The sequence below is a fragment of the Bactrocera tryoni genome, chromosome 5 (genome assembly GCF_016617805.1).
Source record: "Bactrocera tryoni isolate S06 chromosome 5, CSIRO_BtryS06_freeze2, whole genome shotgun sequence".
In the NCBI taxonomy this organism is placed as follows: domain Eukaryota; kingdom Metazoa; phylum Arthropoda; class Insecta; order Diptera; family Tephritidae; genus Bactrocera; species Bactrocera tryoni.
In genome coordinates, this window is record NC_052503.1 from 22,439,168 (window position 1) to 22,452,466 (window position 13,299).

Below are 13,299 nucleotides of genomic sequence, written 5' to 3' on the forward strand. Positions count from 1 at the left end.
CTAAAAGGTATTCCAGCGTCTCTCTCAGTAAGCAAGAGAGCACTTTCTGCAAGTATCGTTTTTGCTTATGTCCATCTGGCTCGCATCTGATGCCAGTAGTTTGAGTAATGCCTGTTTCTCTTCGGGGCTTTTGCTCATTATCTTGGAGATTTTGCGTGTATTTATGGCATTCTATCTCGTTCGGATCCGTCTGTCAGCTCTTTCAGTAATTTCATTGTATATCATTTTTAGTGACTTTCATGTTTCACGTACCGGTTCGGTACCCAGTCGGGGGATTTTTTTTTAATTTTTAGCAGCTATTTTGCTTCCCAAAATTCGTTTGTGGCCTGGAACCCAGTATATATGCAGTCGCTTTCTGGGAGCCACCATATCTACTGCCGTTATGTTTCCTAAGATATTCTTTGACGTAATGCGATATGATACTTGTATTATTGACTTAATTGACGTCTGAATATCGACGTCTTTATTGATCTTCTTTGTGTTGTTTACTGCCTTGTTAGTTACATCAGCTGCTTTCGTGACCGCAAAGACTTCCAGCTGGAAGATACTTCAGAATTCCGGAAGCTTGATGAGTCATCTGAGATCCAGTTCCCTGCCATAGATTCCGGCTTCCACTCAATTAGCATCTTTTTATCCGTCTGTATAGATGTTGTAAGCGCTGTACCATCCACCGTCTCTCTCAAATAAAGAAAAATCATAGAAAATTAATAAAACTTTGTATATTTTTGTATGATTCGCAAAGAGCAACCGCCAACCTGCCCCAAACACACCTATGTCTGAATAATGACGTCAATATTTCTACATGTTACATGTATTTACGACCAATATCCGTCAATAATCCTTTGTCTCAGTAGACACTGCCAATTTACTCACGCTCTCCGACTCCCGGCCGCTAAACTCTTTTTGTTTTTACCTTGTTATACCGTAACGTAACAGCGAGGTCCTTTTACTCACCTGCAACACGCAACGAGCAACGTAGAATGGCGCACTGCCACACAACAACAATAACCACAACAACAGCGATGCAATACAACAGCAACTGTGAGAACAGCTCAGTCATGGCAACAATTGATCTCACCAATTCTGAGCAACTTGCCGAGTGCAGTGTGGTGTAATTTGTTGCAAGTTGTTGTTTTGTTGCTTTGATGGTGGCGTTGGTTGGTGGTTGTGGCAAAAATTCACGTATGCAACTTAGGCGCGTAGGCCATTTCAGTACGAAAATCTCATGCGAAGGCAACAAACGCATGTTGCAAGGCATGTTGCAAGTAACAAAAGTAAAAGTAGTGCATTTTTTTATTGGAATTTTAGTTGTTTTCGACAAAACTAAGCGCTGCAACACTAAAATGTGGCTTGCAACATTTACTTACACCTTGCAACAGGCGCCTTTGCTGCTTGCCACAACAGCGGCGCACTCTTCGGCGACGCTAAATGCTGTGAGCTGTTATTTTAGTGAAGTGTTTAAGGCTTTGTGGCCAAATAACTGCAGTACTTGTATAACGGCAACTACAAGGCAACAAAGCCTACCATACGGTGGCATGCAGCGCAACACGTCAGCTCGTTTCTATTTTGCCAACATTTTGCACATTTTTTTTTGCTCGTTTCGTTGGAAAATATTTGCAGACAACGCTCGAGCGGCTTTTGACTTTGGAGTGCTTTGAAAATAGACTCACACAAAGTGTTCGATATGGTTCGTAACTCGACGAACTCAAAAACTCCGCACGCAACGCTGAAACACCGACACGCACACACTCACACACACATGCACATGCAAATGTGCAAATGCAAAAATGCATAGTTACATATTTCTCGTCAAAGTTGTTATGCGCTCGTGTATGCTGCCAAGTGCACACCGACACACACACACACGCATACATACACATATACATGGGCATGCAGGTGCTTAGCGCTGCCAAGTGAAGCGAGTGGAGCGAAGTGGAGTATAAGACAAAGTGGTCGGTCGCCAGGCGCGTTAGTTAATGTCGCATTCGCAATTGGGCTTTCGCATCGAACGGCGGCGTCGGCGGCTAACCAGCCACAGCCACATTGCCACTACTGCAACATTTTGCATTTTGCCGATTCGCTTTCGTATTTGCCAAGCGACAAGTCGCAAGTTTACTTTGGCCATTTGCCGTGTCACGCTGCCACTCGTACAGTTACTTTAGTAAAGTCACAAGTGCATGTAACGGCGATGTTGCAAGTGCCACATATACTAGTTTGGCGTAAAATTCAACATTTTTAGTGAAAAAATAGAAAAATTAAAAAAAAATAAAGGCGAAACTAACTGTCAGCCTGCAACTACAAACGTCAAATAACTTATTGTGTTCTACAAAAACAAAAACAACAATAAAAACCACCACAAAAAATTCCAAAAAAAAATTGCAATTTCCATCAGTGCAACATTGGCAATAATTTCACATGCAAATTGTAATAAAAAATTAAAAAGGAAAATTAACTTACCATGTGCCTCCACCTAATAAAAACATAAAAACGTTTGCGGTGACGAATTGTTTAATTTCGCTTTGCCGCGGCGACGGTGTCTTTGCTTGCTTGCGCCGCATTTAAGTGCTGCAACAAATAATAAATGCCGGCGGCACTTCAAAGCCAAGCGATGATCAAACGCTTGCAGCAATTACAACAAAAAACAAAAGCAAAAATGAAAAAGTTAATTAAGCTTTGTGCAAAAAACGAAAAAACAAAAAACTTCAAACACAAGTGTCAAAGGAAATTCAATAAAAATTGCATTTTAATGAGGTGAGTGCTGACTTGGCTTCGATTATATTTGCTGTGACAAAAGAAACTTGCATAAATTCTATATTCTCAGTGATGAAAATGCATTTGGGTGTCTTATAAAGTGTTTTTTTTAGTTTGCGATTTCGTTAGATTGATTTGATAGTTGCTTTCAAAGTTTAGTTTTGCTGAAGTGAAGATATAAGAAATGACGTCGTCCATCGAGTCGTAAAAATATCCACTCTAAATGAATCTATAGGAGAATTTAGTAATCATTCTTTACTGACCGCTTACGCAGTTATAGGAGAAGCAATAACAGTAGCCATTACCGCTCTTAATTGAAGAATCATTATAGAGGACTTGCGCTCCAACTGCTGGGTAATAGTCAACAAAATGGAAGACTAAAAACATATAAACCATTAAATCTCCGCTTTCGATTCAATTGTTTTTTTAATTCAATTTCAATTTTTTTTTTAATATTTTTCATTTATATCATTGCTCTTCAAGTGCAAGTTCAAGCAAGTTTAGTTTTTATTTTATTTTAATTATGAGACATATTCTAAATTAACCTGGATATTATATTAAAAAGATGTGCTAATGTTTTTTGGGGGAAAAAAATAAAAAGCATGTAACTTACTGGCTTTATTTTATAGCAAATAGCATTTTTTATGCTTTTTCCTTTAAACTATTGTAAATATTCGAAGCTATGCTTGTTTGAAACAAATAATTGAATTCGAAACCAATAATTCTTACAAAATTTGTTATGATTTTTCATTGAAAACAATAAGATAAATAGATGAGAATTGCATCGCGGCTTGGGGTCTGTTGTGCCCTCTTGAATGGCTTGATGTACACCCAAATTTCGCAAATAAAAGACTTCTGAAAACACATTTCTTAAGTGACATGCTATGTACATACATATGTAAGTATGTACAAAGTACATCAGTATATACTTCAAGGTTTATAAACAATTTCCGAAGTTTATTCATGATGCTTACCACAAAGTTCATAGAAATAGAAAATTCTGAATTTTCTCAACTCATTCAAACATCTGAAACATATTGCATAATGATTTGTTTCAAAAACAAAGTATATTAAGTTTGAAAATCTGCACAGACCAAATAAAGATAACGCATACAAACTATGGCAATTTTTGAGCATAGAGAATAAATTTGCGGAGCCTTAGGATATATGTATGTAGCTCCATGCCAGCCTTTACAGGCTTTTCGGCTTTTACGTCATATTCAGCTCAAAACATGAAAAAAGTTTAACTAGGTCACTTCATAGGTGTATTTTTTATAGCATAAAAGTGTATAAAAAAATTTAGCTTGATTTTAAAGGGACAATTTGTATGGCAGCTTTATTATATAGTAGTCCGAACTGAAAAATTTCGTCCTAGATTTTAACGATATTTTGTATAACAATCTGTGCCGAGTTTCATGAAGATATTTTGTGAAATAAAGAAGGACTTCATTAAGATCGATTAGTTTGTATGGCAGCTATATGATATAGTAATCCGATATTAGCATTTTCTTCGTAGATCGTAGCACTATCTTAGCTAATAATACATGTCGAATTTCGTGAAGATAACTTGACAAAACAAAGTTTTACTTACAAGCACTTGAATTTAGTCGGTCACTTTATATGGCAGCTATATGATATACGTAGTAGTTCGATCTAAACAATTTCTTTGGAGGTTGTGGCAATGTCTCGGATAATAATTTGTGAAAAATTTCGGGAAGAAATTTTGTGAAATAAAAAAGTTTTCTATACAAGAACATGATTTTGAAGGGTCATTAATATGACAACTATATGATATAGTAGTCCGTTGTAAGAGATTTTTGCGAAGATTGTAGCACCGCCTTAGACAATAATTTTTCTTAGAAATATATTGTCAAATAAAAACGTTTTCCTTAAAAGCCCTTAAATTTAATCGATCAGTTTGTATTGCAGCTATATGCAATAGTCGTCCGATATCAGCAGAACAGGCAAATAAGCAACTCCTTATGAAGAAAAGAACATTTGCAGAATTTCAAATTGATATATCAAAATTTCTAGTATATACTATCTAGTATACCATATATAATAATACCTTTAGCTAGTATATAGCAATATAATAATAAACGAAATTGTGATCCTTAAGTTTAACCCATTATTCGGAATACTTTTTTTAATTGCCCAATTTCCAAAGGATCATTTTGACATCAAAAGTAAAAGTGTTATAGAAAAATAGCAATTGTGTGTTAATAAAGCTTGACGGATATTATTCTATTGGGTTAAGCTGCTTCAAGTAAAGTGAATCTTGAGAATGAATTCCTTTCTGATCGATTTGAACTGAATAAAAAAACTGGATGGATCGAATTCGACCAAAAATTTTGAGAATTTAATTTTAAATCAGTCCCCAAAGCATCTAAATGCAAAGTGCGCCTTAGCGAGTTCTTCTTATATATTTTGATCACTTTGAGAATCCCTAAAATCCATAAACAGTGAAAACTCTGTGAAATTGCAGCTAATTTTCGAAGATAATGTGAGTGGTTTACAGTTAAAACCACCACCACTTAGTAAATTAACAAAAATGGCTGTACGTGATGTAAATTTTTTGAACTCAAATTCGATATCAGGACACCTCAAATACTTCACAGATCTTTTAGCACATACATATGTGACAAATTTTTCTTCAGCTTTGTTGAGTTGTGTATTTAGCTGTGAATATATTCAGCAAGAAGAAGTCAAATTTGTCACAAAGTCATTATGTTTCACAGATTAGTAATTCGTATGACAAAAGATTCGTCTTGTTCTTACTCCAAGAAAAGATTCGTCTAGTTGCTGTCATCTAATTCCAACTTGGAAATGTGAGAAATACTCGTATACGCACCTCTTGCTTTATAGCATTGTGCTCTAAACTATTTCAGAACTAATCTCTGCAAATTATTTTGGAAAAGAAAAACAAAATCTAGGTTTAAGGTAGAAAGGCTGAATATTACATTGACTTGTCTAAATGGAAAATAATTTTAACTTGACCTATCTTTTTTTACGCTAAATTTACATTCTAGAAGATATTTTCTACTCAATTGAACATTCTTTTTGTTTGTACTTGTATGTGTCAACCTTTCAAGAATTGATTAGTGTTTAAAGCGAGTCTTTACGATAAGTCGAATGTTAAAACTTCCTCGTTTTTTTCGAAATAAACTCTTGCTGAAACACAAAACATTGAAATCGTATTACTTACTACTGAAATAGCTCATAAGAAAAGATAATAAATACATGAAATAATGAAAATATCAAAATCGCACATAATTCCGACGATATTAATAGATATTAGTTTATCAGTTAAAAAATATCTCGGTTTTAATTGAAGAAATGCAATTTCTAAAAGCACTCATGTTTTACAAGCTCATATGGCCCACTACTAATTATTTGGAATATGTTTATATACAAGTTTTTTTGCAATTTTTATTTTCGAAATTTACAAGATTTAAATTTACATAATTTATTGTACTTTAATAATTGAAGATTCATTTTGAACAATTTTGGATTCCTTTGAACTCGTAGGCGAGCTCAGGAACACCTCCAAAAAAGGTGGCTGGCGGCATGAATATAAATTCAGAAAGCACCTATGCTATAGAAGCTCATATGGCCCATTAATAATTTTGAATATATCTACATATCGAGTGATAATTCAGATTTCTACAAATGGTATATTTAGAAGTAGTTTAAGAAATTTAAATCCGGATCAAATTAGCTTTAAGAAGAAGAATTATAGTTGGACCTTATAAAAAGAGATATTCAAAGTCCACATTGAATATTCAAGAAAAATCACTCAAATTCGCTTGGTTGTCACAAGAATTGTCAAAGGCAATGGAATAAAATACTTAGTGCCAACAATTTCAATTCCAACTTGTTATGCCGACTTTCGGCTTTCGACTTTTTTTATACAAAAATAAATCAGATATGACTGCTGACATAGCTTAAAAACTTAAAATACTATTAAGTTTTCGGATAGCATAGTTTTACAGTTAATTTTCTAGAAAATTTTTCAGTTAAATTTTCAGTATTCAAATGCTCAACTGTTAGGCTACGATAATAAGTAATTTTTCCCCCAAGTCATTAATATGGAAAATAAAAAAGTTAAAAGCAGGCAATTTTTAAAATAATATTAAAAGCCAAAACTTTCTTTTTCAGCCTTTATTAGTTGAAAAAATGTTGTAAAAAAATAGCATACCATATTATATACCACAAATATACACACTTAAACGGTTATATCCAGTTGCAAGCAAAAAACATGGTTTTTGTATTTTTTTGTTTTTTGAAAATTTACAAAATTTTAATTTAAAGAATTTAATGTTGAATAACATTGGAGATAAATTTTGAAAAATTTTGGATTCCCTTGAAACCGTAGCCGATCTTCAGAAAACTTCCAAAAAAAGCTGTCGGGCGGTGAGGAAGAATTTTTTACTTAAAAATAACTCAGATCTGAAAATAAAATGTAATAAAAATAGTTTTTCTAAACTAGTAAGGATAATAATCGAAAACCTAGTCAAAATTTCAAATTTTCGCTAAAATGGCGGATTTCCAAAACAACAAAAATATTTTTGTTTTCATTTCCGAGTGGTTAAAAAAAATGTAATTTTTGTAAAAAATCATATTCTTTCGATTAAACCTAACATATAACTATATATCTACAAAGGTCTGTGGAAGTTTTCCAGTCGATCGGTACAGCCGTTTTGGCGAAATTTTCTTCATCGTGTTTTTTGATTCTAGAACCGGTTACATTAACTTAAAAAATTCTTACCAATACGTTCATATCTCCGAAACTATTTAACGTATCAACATCAAATTTTCGAAGAATATTCTTAAATCTACCATATAAATGGTGATCCATTTCGAGGTTCTCTACTTTTTAAATAAAAAACAGGGAAAGTTCAATTTTAATAAGGAATGTTTAGTATCATTCAAAAGAACTTTCTTTGATATTTATTTTTTGAAGATTATCTCTTTCAAATGTTGACCACGGCTGCTTCTCAAATGGTACATCCGTTGAGTCCAATTTTCGATGACTCGTTAGAGCAATCGAGTTGAGATTGTCCGCATTGGCTTTGAACTTTATATATCCCCGTAGGTAAAATTCTAAAGATTTTGGTGGCCAATCGACCGGCCCACAACGTGAAATTATCTGCTCAACGAAGTGTTCTCTGAATAAATCTGTTGATGCGATGTGTTTGAAGTGAAACCATCTTGTTGAAACCAAATGTCGTCGAGATCACGCGCTTCAATTTCAGGCATCAAATAGTTAGTTATCATTGAGCGATAACGTTCGCCCTTGACATTTACCTTCTCACCGCCATTATTTTTCGAGAAATATGGTCCGATCATTCCACCGGCCCACAAACCACACCAAAATTTTGTTGAATTTTCTGGATGAAATGACAGCATTTGAGTCCCTTCAGGTTTACATACCCATTGAGCCATAAATGGGTCTCATCACTGAACAAAATTTAGCTCAGTAACGTCGGATTTTTTTGGAACTTTTCAAGAGCCCACAGAGCAACGCGGTGTCGCTTGGGAAGGTTTAGCGACTTCAGTTCTTGTTCAAGCTGTATTATGACCCCTTTCATTTTAAGATCTAGACGTAAAATGCGACTAGTAGTTTCATACGTTAGTCCGATGAGATTAGTTCATAACGAAATTTGAAAAATGCACTGGAACCCCTGATCTATTGTGTCCTCTCATGTTATTGCAACACTTCGTTGAACCCTTGGTATCAAAGAGGCTTAGTAAGGCTCCTAAGTTAATAGATGTAATACAATATGTTCTCTCACTTGAAATTGAAGCATTTATATTCAAGATTTGTTTATTTACGAAAGAAGTCTTCCAGCAGTTCATTAAAAAAGAACATGGAATATATTTAGTTGGCTGCAAACACGCGATGTTTCTTTGTTTCTTATTTCTTGAAAGAATTCTTCTTTCCTTAACATCTGCATGAAAAGCTCAAAGCAAGCAATAACAACTGCTTATGTACATATGTATATAAGAAATAATATGACTATAATGCCTTTACAATGTATGCTTTGCATTAAATAAACTAAAACAGATTTTCGACATCCGTGAGACACCTCAAAGCCAAAGTGCTTACGTGTCTACATTTGTAGCCTGATATTTATAATACATATTTACATATATACATATGTTGTTGTGTGCTAATAAATGCAAGACTTTTAAATTGGTTTACAGAAATGCATCGTGCCACAAACTGAAAGCAACAACAACAACAACAAGAGCCACAACAACAACTAATCGTGCAAATTGCACGTCGATTGGCATTAATCTCGTGCCGCCTCTTTGCGATTCTTACAACTTCACACACAAACAGGCATATTTATTTAGTGTTATGTATGTATGTGTGTGTAGTTATGTATGTAATCACATGTGCATGCGTTTCTTCAAATATTCCCCACTCTATGACTCACTTTCGGCTCCACTTTAATTTCAAACTCTGGATAAGCCTTGCTTCTATTTATATGTGAGCGTTCACAACCACACATATGCATATACATATATGTATGTACATATGTGCAGTCACCTCAAATTTTATTTGGTTCGTGCGACAAATAACTGGTGTTCGTTTGCTTTTACAGTTTTTGTTGTTGTTACTGCTGTTTGACGCAATTCGCCAAGCAAATGCCAGTAACTAACAACAACAAAATAAAAAAAATTAAATAAAAATAAAAATCCAACTTTGGCCGCCACAACTCCCTTTATGGACTAAATGGACCCCAAAACACACATAAACATACATATATGCATAATATATATACACACACATATGCATAAGTATATATGTTTTATATACATATGTTTTATATACATATGTATATATGTACTTTCGTAGGGGCTCGACCCAAGCTGAGTCAGTCAGCCAGGCTGCCAGCTTGCTTGCTAAAAGACTGGCTCAGGAAGTTGCAGCGCCGCAGGAATGACACAAAGCGCACATATACACACATGCATACTTGCAAACACACATATAAACAAACATACATGCATGCTGGCAAAAAACGGATAAGCCGGAAAGCAGCACAGATCCCAAATTAATGCAATAATTGAAGCCAATTTAATGTAATTTTGTTCAATTTTGTTGCTCTCGCTATTGTTGTTGTTGCTGTTGCTGTTGTTTTCCTTATATTTGACTTTTTATTTGCTTGGTTGCTTTCCGTTTTTTGCTTAGTTGTCGCAATTGTCGTTGTTGTGCGCTTTGGTGTAACACTCATTGCTGTTGTTGTTGTTATTGTTGTTGTTATTGTTGTATATTTACTGCCGTTGTTCCTGTTTGCATTGCGCGTTGTGCGTTAAGTGTTTGCTGTGGTTGTTGTTGGTGTGTGTGTTACCTTAGTTAACTTTACCTTTACCTTTTGCTCGACTTGACTCGACTCGATTGCATTTCATTTGTTGGTTTAGTGTTGTTTCTCTGGTAGTTAAGTATTTGTTGTTTGAACTATTATCGCATTTGTTGGCACTCGGCACGCTGGTCTTTGGTCTCCGATCCGATGGTCCTCGCTCTGCCGTGTCTCATGAGGCTTTTGCTTAAACATTTGTTATTTGCTTACTTCACCTACCTAAATTTGTTTATTTGCGGCCCCACATATACATACATATATGCATATATACATAAATAGTTGTATATGTGCGTTTGTGCGGTGTGTGCGTCACTAAGGTGTGCACGAAGTGAATTTCGCAGTCACATTTTATCGCATATTTTCGCATTTTTCTGAACTTTGCACGAAGAGCTTATAAAATTGGCGAAAAGAACGTGCTTTTATTGCTTTCTGATTAGGGAGTGCACTCACGTGATGGTTGGAACGGAAAATTTTGTTATATTTCTTAATATTTGTAAGCTCTGATTTTTCTTACAAAAATTATTTCAAAGCAACCGCTTAAACTGGCTTTTGTATTATAATTTCTTACTGCTTATGAAATATTTATATTATAACGGGTGCTCCAAGTAGATGTACTGTTATTAATAGCCTTTGTTTTGGCTGATCACGCATGCGTCTTAAATTGAAGGCTCTTGAAAAGTTCCAAGCAGATCCGATGCTTTGAACCAAATTTTGTTCAACGATGAGGTGTGTAAACAAACAAAATATATCGGTGAGCAGATTATTTGGCGTTTTGGGCTGGTCGATTGGCCACCTAGATCGTGTGATATCACACCATTATACTTTTTCCTGTGGGTATATGTCAAGTTGAAGGGCTATACGGATAATTCCTCATCAATTCAGTCCTTGGAGCAAAACATCATGCGTGTCATACGCCAGTTACCAGTCGAACTGATCGAACTAGTAATCGAAAATTGGACAAAATGGATGGACTATTAGACACGTAGCCGCTGCCATGTTCCATCGAACGAAACAGACGGTGCAATATCTGGAAAACATAGCGGCTGGTTTAGGACTTTCCTTTTAAGCGTTTACAGTTAGGTTTTAACGGGCTTGGCAATGTGTGGTCGAACGTTGTAATGCAGCAGTATCTTTTCTTGGAGTCTCTTCTAGTTTTGAGGCTATAAGAAACCCGAATTCCTTACTTCTGAATCAGTCCCAGCGCATGTGTGTGGTTGCACTGAAATGTTTTCGCGGGTGACTCTCAATACTGTAGCAAGCTCAGCGAGCAACGTCTCCAATTCACCGACTTCGCAGGTTTTTGGCCTTCTTTCATGCTGGCGGACGTTAATATCGAAATCGCCGTCATTGAACCAATGAAATTTATCACGGCATGTTGTTTCACTTCGCGCAGCACCTCGGTTAACTTTTTGGAGTTCTCGATGTGTTTCAATCGCCGAGGGAAAGATCTAAGCTACATAGATTCAAGGAGTTTTGCCATCGTTTCCACTGACTTGTGACACGGTACATTGCTTTGGTGGATAGGGCTAACCAGAAATCATATCGATTATCTTATAGTCGTGTATCAGGTGGAGGAACGGCTCTAAAGATCGTTTATAAAATAGTTACTGCAACTATATTAAGAAACCTTTTCAGAAGAAAGTTTGTGCATCTTTTCCGAAACCCCTCAGTTATGCTCCATTTCCAAGTTTTCCTTACATGTTGAAATGGAATTAAGTTGTGTTGCGATTTTGCTTTATCTACTTCACTCCAGAGTATTTTTGTTGCCGTCGGTGGGGTGGCATTTCTTGAGCCGAAGGAACATGCTTCCAATGCTCAAGGCGTCTTCCCTAACCCTGAGTAAATAATGTCGTCTGCCTCCTTATTAATCAGAAGAATATAACTTCAGCCTTCATCTTCACTTCAAAATTTCGCAACGTTCAATATCATCTAGTCGCTAGTCGGCACGTCAAGATTCTGCCGTTGCAGTAACTGCAGCGCATGTTTCGCGAGATATGATAATCTTCGCCTTAAGATAAGGGTTTTGACTTTGCCCGGTTCCATCAAATGATGGCATGGGTGCGTTTGGCTTTGAGTCCACCCTCAAGAAGAGGACTTCTAACATCTTTATCTCCACTATTTTACACCCCTCCTACGACATCTGTCCCAGTGAGTTACTGAGGTCGTTGAGCACCACTTGCTGCCGTTGCTGCTTTGGACGTAGTCGGTCTTTCTTCGGTGTGTTTGACGTTCCTACTACGTTCCTGCACCTTCTCATTTCGCGCGTGCCAGTCCTCTGTCGAACTCTGCCTCCTTTTAGCGATGTGCTTGTCTATGCGATTCGCAAACGCAAGATCCGAGGCACTGTACTAATTGCGTGTGGCGAAATGTGCCCGGTCGTTTTACACCTCCTCTTACTTTAGTTTGGAGTTGCACTCGAGTCGGTTACATATCCTGACCGCCGCATTGCATCGATTCGGTCAGCTACTTAACAGCTTTTTCTTCGTTAAAGCTCACAGTGAGTGCTGGGTCCGAGTCTTCATGGAGTGTGAAACCCGCTGTTGAGCTGGCTTAGCAATCGTACCACAATCACCACAAACTGCTACCGTAGCAAATCGAACTTGTTTCCAATTCTACCACTTCATATGACTTATACCAGTTAATTGTTTAATGTGCCACCCTTCAACGATTTACGACTCATAGACAACTCTTATATATACAATATTATAATATAACTGTATTTCAATTGTATAATAAAACAATTTAATTTAATTGCTGCAACCGCACTTTTCAATCATCTTCACAAGTTGGCAAACTTGCGGTCAAAACGGAGACACTCTTCAACAAACAAGGCTTGTCACTTAGTAAACCCTCACACACACACATACAAATACTAAAGCAATCACTCAAACCCCCTGTCTGACCACTCAACGCACTCAAAGTCGTCTAATTGTTTTCAAATGAGCAAATTGTCGAGTCCACCTTTTGCGCGCTTGCGGTTGCATTTCGGCTCGTGTCTGTTTTCCTTTCGGTCAACCGCAAAATTACGCACCCACACGAAGTGTATGTGTGTGTGTCTACGAATTTCTTCATTTGGAAACTTCATCAATGGGATAGATGTGTATTGAAAAGGGTGATAACCTAGAAGTAATTACAACAAAATTGCTCTAAGAAATGAGGAATAGTGTAATTCTTCAATTTT

General features: G+C 36.2%; 1 long non-coding RNA gene across 1 annotated transcript in view; it reads left to right on the top strand.

Annotated features, from left to right (window-relative positions):
* LOC120778710 overlaps positions 1-13,299 on the top strand; it is a 163,371-nt gene that overhangs the window by 29,446 nt on the left and 120,626 nt on the right. The window lies entirely within an intron of this gene.